Raw genomic sequence first — 6,622 nt, forward strand, 5'->3', positions numbered from 1 at the left:
ATGCAGAATTTCTTTAAAAATACCTTCAAACTATTCAAAAATAAATCAAAAAATTACCATGGTCAAACTGGTTTATTCCAGAGATGTAGTGCTGGCTCAATATGTCAATATATTTTATACATTTCTCTAATCTTTTGTTTTTTTTTTACATTAACCATTATTTTTAATAATATTAATTGATTCTACAATCTCAACATTTGCTGACTTTTTTGTTTTCTTTTTTTCCCATCTTTATTAAATTGGATATTTCTTTTTTTTTTTTTTTATTAACTTGAGTATTTCTTATATACATTTCGAGTGTTATTCCCTTTCCCGGTTTCCGGGCAAACATCCCCCTCCCCCCTCCCCTTCCTTATGGGTGTTCCCCTCCCAACACTCCCACCATTGCCACCCTCCCCCCATAGACTAGTTCACTGGGGGTTCAGTCTTAGCAGGACCCAGGGCTTCCCCTTCCACTGGTGCTCTTACTAGGATATTCATTGCTACCTATGGGGTCAGAGTCCAGGGTCAGTCCATGTATAGTCTTTAGGTAGTGGCTTAGTCCCTGGAAGCTCTGGTTGCTTGGCATTGTTGTACTTTTGGGGTCTCGAGCCTCTTCAAGCTCTTCCAGTTCTTTCTCTGATTCCTTCAATAGGGGACCTATTCTCAGTTCAGTGGTTTGCTGCTGGCATTCGCCTCTGTATTTGCTGTATTCTGGCTGTGTCTCTCAGGAGCGATCTACATCCGGCTCCTGTCGGTCTGCACTTCTTTGCTTCATCCATCTTGTCTAATTGGGTGGCTGTATATGTATGGGCCAAATGTGGGACAGGCTCTGAATGGGTGTTCCTTCAGTCTCTGTTTTAATCTTTGCCTCTCCCTTCCCTGCCAAGGGTATTCTTTTTCCTCATTTAAAGAAGGAGTGAAGCATTCACATTTTGATCATCCGTCTTGAGTTTCGTTTGTTCTAGGGATCTAGGGTAATTCAAGCATTTGGGCTAATAGCCACTTATCAATGAGTGCATACCATGTATGTCTTTCTGTGATTGGGTTAGCTCACTCAGGATGATATTTTCCAGTTCCAACCATTTGCCTACGAATTTCATAAACTCGTTGTTTTTGATAGCTGAGTAATATTCCATTGTGTAGATGTACCACATTTTCTGTATCCATTCCTCTGTTGAAGGGCATCTGGGTTCTTTCCATTTTCTGGCTATTATAAATAAGGCTGCGATGAACATAGTGGAGCACGTGTCTCTTTTATATGTTGAGGCATCTTTTGGGTATATGCCCAAGAGAGGTATAGCTGGATCCTCAGGCAGTTCAATGTCCAATTTTCTGAGGAACCTCCAGACTGATTTCCAGAATGGTTTTACCAGTCTGCAATCCCACCAACAATGGAGGAGTGTTCCTCTTTCTCCACATCCTCGGCAGCATCTGCTGTCACCTGAGTTTTTGATCTTAGCCAATCGCACTGGTGTGAGGTGAAATCTCAGGGTTGTTTTGATTTGCATTTCCCTTATGACTAAAGATGTTGAACATTTCTTTAGGTGTTTCTCAGCCATTCGGCATTCCTCAGCTGTGAATTCTTTGTTTAGCTCTGAACCCCATTTTTTAATAGGGTTATTTGTTTCCCTGCGGTCTAACTTCTTGAGTTCTTTGTATATTTTGGATATAAGGCCTCTATCTGTTGTAGGATTGGTAAAGATCTTATCCCAATCTGTTGGTTGCCGTTTTGTCCTAACCACAGTGTCCTTTGCCTTACAGAAGCTTTGCAGTTTTATGAGATCCCATTTGTCGATTCTTGATCTTAGAGCATAAGCCATTGGTGTTTTGTTCAGGAAATTTTCTCCAGTGCCCATGTGTTCCAGATGCTTCCCTAGTTTTTCTTCTATTAGTTTGAGTGTGTCTGGTTTGATGTGGAGGTCCTTGATCCACTTGGACTTAAGCTTTGTACAGGGTGATAAGCATGGATCGATCTGCATTCTTCTACATGTTGACCTCCGGTTGAACCAGCACCATTTGCTGAAAATGCTATCTTTTTTCCATTGGATGGTTTTGGCTCCTTTGTCAAAAATCAAGTGACCATAGGTGTGTGGGTTCATTTCTGGGTCTTCAATTCTATTCCATTGGTCTATCTGTCTGTCTCTGTACCAATACCATGCAGTTTTTATCACTATTGCTCTGTAATACTGCTTGAGTTCAGGGATAGTGATTCCCCCTGAAGTTCTTTTATTGTTGAGGATAGCTTTAGCTATCCTGGGTTTTTTGTTATTCCAGATGAATTTGCAAATTGTTCTGTCTAACTCTTTGAAGAATTGGATTGGTATTTTGATGGGGATTGCATTGAATCTGTAGATTGCTTTTGGTAAAATGGCCATTTTTACTATATTAATCCTGCCAATCCATGAGCATGGGAGATCTTTCCATCTTCGGAGGTCTTCTTCTATTTCTTTCCTCAGTGTCTTGAAGTTCTTATTGTACAGATCTTTTACTTGCTTGGTTAAAGTCACACCGAGGTACTTTATATTATTTGGGTCTATTATGAAGGGTGCCGTTTCCCTAATTTCTTTCTCGGCTTGTTTCTCTTTTGTATAGAGGAAGGCAACTGATTTATTTGAGTTAATTTTATACCCAGCCACTTTGCTGAAGTTGTTTATCAGCTTTAGTAGTTCTCTGGTGGAACTTTTGGGATCACTTAAATATACTATCATGTCATCTGCAAATAGTGATATTTTGACCTCTTCTTTTCCAATCTGTATCCCCTTGATCTCCTTTTGTTGTCTGATTGCTCTGGCTAGAACTTCAAGAACTATATTGAATAAGTAGGGAGAGAGTGGGCAGCCTTGTCTAGTCCCTGATTTTAGTGGGATTGCTTCAAGTTTCTCTCCATTTAGTTTAATGTTAGCAACTGGTTTGCTGTATATGGCTTTTACTATGTTCAGGTATGGGCCTTGAATTCCTATTCTTTCCAGGACTTTTATCATGAAGGGGTGTTGAATTTTGTCAAATGCTTTCTCAGCATCTAATGAAATGATCATGTGGTTCTGTTCTTTCAGTTTGTTTATATAACGGATCATGTTGATGGTTTTCCGTATATTAAACCATCCCTGCATGCCTGGGATGAAGCCTACTTGATCATGGTGGATGATTGTTTTGATGTGCTCTTGAATTCGGTTTGCCAGAATTTTATTGAGTATTTTTGCGTCGATATTCATAAGGGAAATTGGTCTGAAGTTCTCTTTCTTTGTTGTGTCTTTGTGTGGTTTAGGTATAAGAGTAATTGTAGCTTCGTAGAAGGAATTCGGTAGGGCTCCATCTGTTTCAATTTTGTGGAATAGTTTGGATAATATTGGTATGAGGTCTTCTATGAAGGTCTGATAGAATTCTGCACTAAACCCGTCTGGACCTGGGCTCTTTTTGGTTGGGAGACCTTTAAAGACTGCTTCTATTTCCTTAGGAGTTATGGGGTTGTTTAACTGGTTTATCTGTTCCTGATTTAACTTCGATACCTGGTATCTGTCTAGGAAATTGTCCATTTCCTGAAGATTTTCAAATTTTGTTGAATATAGGTTTTTATAATAAGATCTGATGATTTTTTGAGTTTCCTCTGAATCTGTAGTTATGTCTCCCTTTTCATTTCTGATTTTGTTAATTTGGACGCACTCTCTGTGTCCTCTCGTTAGTCTGGCTAAGGGTTTATCTATCTTGTTGATTTTCTCAAAGAACCAACTTTTGGTCCTGTTGATTCTTTCTATGGTCCTTTTTGTTTCTACTTGGTTGATTTCAGCTCTGAGTTTGATTATTTCCTGCCTTCTACTCCTCCTGGGTGTATTTGCTTCTTTTTGTTCTAGAGCTTTTAGGTGTGCTGTCAAGCTGCTGACATATGCTCTTTCCTGTTTCTTTCTGCAGGCACTCAGCGCTATGAGTTTTCCTCTTAGCACAGCTTTCATTGTGTCCCATAAGTTTGAGTATGTTGTATCTTCATTTTCATTAAATTCTAAAAAGTTTTTAATTTCTTTCTTTATTTCTTCCTTGACCAGGTTATCATTGAGTAGAGCATTGTTCAATTTCCACGTATATGTGGGCATTCTTCCCTTATTGTTATTGAAGACCAGTTTTAGGCCGTGTTGGTCCGATAGCACGCATGGGATTATTTCTATCTTTTTGTACCTGTTGAGGCCCGTTTTTTGACCAATTATATGGTCAGTTTTGGAGAAAGTACCATGAGGAGCTGAGGAGAAGGTATATCCTTTTGCTTTAGGATAGAATGTTCTATAAATATCCGTTAAGTCCATTTGGCTCATGACTTCTCTTAGTCTGTCGACATCACTGTTTAATTTCTGTTTCCATGATCTGTCCATTGATGAGAGTGGGGTGTTAAAATCTCCCACTATTATTGTGTGTGGTGCAATGTATGTTTTGAGATTTAGTAAGGTTTCTTTTACGTATGTAGGTGCCCTTGTATTTGGGGCATAGATATTTAGGATTGAGAGTTCATCTTGGTGGATTTTTCCTTTGATGAATATGAAGTGTCCTTCCTTATCTTTTTTGATGACTTTTAGTTAGAAATTGATTTTATTTGATATTAGAATGGCTACTCCAGCTTGCTTCTTCTGACCATTTGCTTGGAAAGTTGTGTTCCAGCCTTTCACTCTGAGGTAGTGTCTGTCTTTGTCTCTGAGGTGTGTTTCCTGTAGGCAGCAGAATGCAGGGTCCTCGTTGCGTATCCAGTTTGTTAATCTATGTCTTTTTATTGGGGAGTTGAGGCCATTGATATTGAGAGATATTAAGGAATAGTGATTATTGTTTCCCTTTATATTCATATTTGGATGTGAGGTTATGTTTGTGTGCTTTCATTCTCTTTGTTTTGTTGCCAAGACGATTAGTTTCTTGCTTCTTCTAGGGTATAGCTTGCCTCCTTATGTTGGGCTTTACCATTTATTATCCTTTGTAGTGCTGGATTTGTAGAAAGATATTGTGTAAATTTGGTTTTGTCATGGAATATCTTGGTTTCTCCATCAATGTTAATTGAGAGTTTTGCTGGATACAGTAACCTGGGCTGGCATTTGTGTTCTCTTAGGGTCTGTATGACATCAGTCCAGGATCTTCTGGCCTTCATAGTTTCTGGCGAGAAGTCTGGTGTGATTCTGATAGGTCTCCCTTTATATGTTACTTGACCTTTTTCCCTTACTGCTTTTAATATTCTTTCTTTATTTTGTGCGTTTGGTGTTTTGACAATTATGTGACGGGAGGTGTTTCTTTTCTGGTCCAATCTATTTGGAGTTCTGTAGGCTTCTTGTATGCCTATGGGTATCTCTTTTTTTAGGTTAGGGAAGTTTTCTTCTATGATTTTGTTGAAGATATTTACTGGTCCTTTGAGCTGGGAGTCTTCACTCTCTTCTATACCTATTATCCTTAGGTTTGATCTTCTCATGGAGTCCTGGATTTCCTGTATGTTTTGGACCAGTAGCTTTTTCCGCTTTACATTATCTTTGACAGTTGAGTCAATGATTTCTATGGAATCTTCTGCTCCTGAGATTCTCTCTTCCATCTCTTGTATTCTGTTGCTGAAGCTTGTATCTACAGCTCCTTGTCTCTTATTTTGGTTTTCTATATCCAGGGTTGTTTCCATGTGTTCTTTTTTGATTGCTTCTATTTCCATTTTTAATTCCTTCAACTGTTTGATTGTGTTTTCCTGGAATTCTTTCAGGGATTTTTGCGATTCCTCTCTGTAGGCTTCTACTTGTTTATTAATGATTTCCTGTGTTTCCCTAAGTGTGTTCATGTCTTTCTTGATGTCCTCCAGCATCATGATCAAATATGATTTTGAAACTAGATCTTGCTTTTCTGGTGTGTTTGGATATTCCATGTTTGTTTTGGTGGGAGAATTGGGCTCCGATGATGGCATGCAGTCTTGGTTTCTGTTGCTTGGGTTCCTGCGCTTGCCTCTCGCCATCAGATTATCTCTAGTGTTACTTTGTTCTGCTATTTCTGACAGTGGCTAGACTGACCTATAAGCCTGTGTGTCAGGAGTGCTGTAGACCTGTTTTCCTCTCTTTCAGTCAGTTATGGGGACAGTGTGTTCTGCTTTCGGGCGTGTAGTTTTTCCTCTCTACAGGTCTTCAGCTGTTCTTGTGGGCCTGTGTCTTGAGTTCACCAGGCAGCTTTCTTGCAGCAGAAAATTTGGTCTTACCTGTGGTCCCGAGACTCAGGTTCGCTCGTGGGGTGCTGCCCAGGGGCTCTCTGCAGCGGCAGCAACCAGGAAGACCTGTGCCGCCCCTTCTGGGAGCTTCAGTGCACCAGGGTTCCAGATGGTCTTTGGCTTTTTCCTCTGGCGTCCGAGATGTGTGTGCAGGGAGCAGTCTCTTCTGGTTTCCCAGGCTTGTCTGCCTCTCTGAAGGTTTAGCTCTCCCTCCCACGGGATTTGGGTGCAGAGAACTGTTTATCCGGTCTGTTTCTTTCAGGTTCCGGCGGTGTCTCAGGCAGGTGTCCTGCCGCTCCTGGGCCCTCCCCCACGGGAGCCCAGAGGCCTTATACAGTTTCCTCTTGGGCCAGGGATGTGGGCAGGGGTGAGCAGTGTTGGTGGTCTCTTCCGCTCTGCAGCCTCAGGAGTGCCCACCTGACCAGGCGGTTGGGTCTCTCT

This window comes from Rattus norvegicus, chromosome 1, assembly GCF_036323735.1.
Source record: "Rattus norvegicus strain BN/NHsdMcwi chromosome 1, GRCr8, whole genome shotgun sequence".
Classification (NCBI taxonomy): domain Eukaryota; kingdom Metazoa; phylum Chordata; class Mammalia; order Rodentia; family Muridae; genus Rattus; species Rattus norvegicus.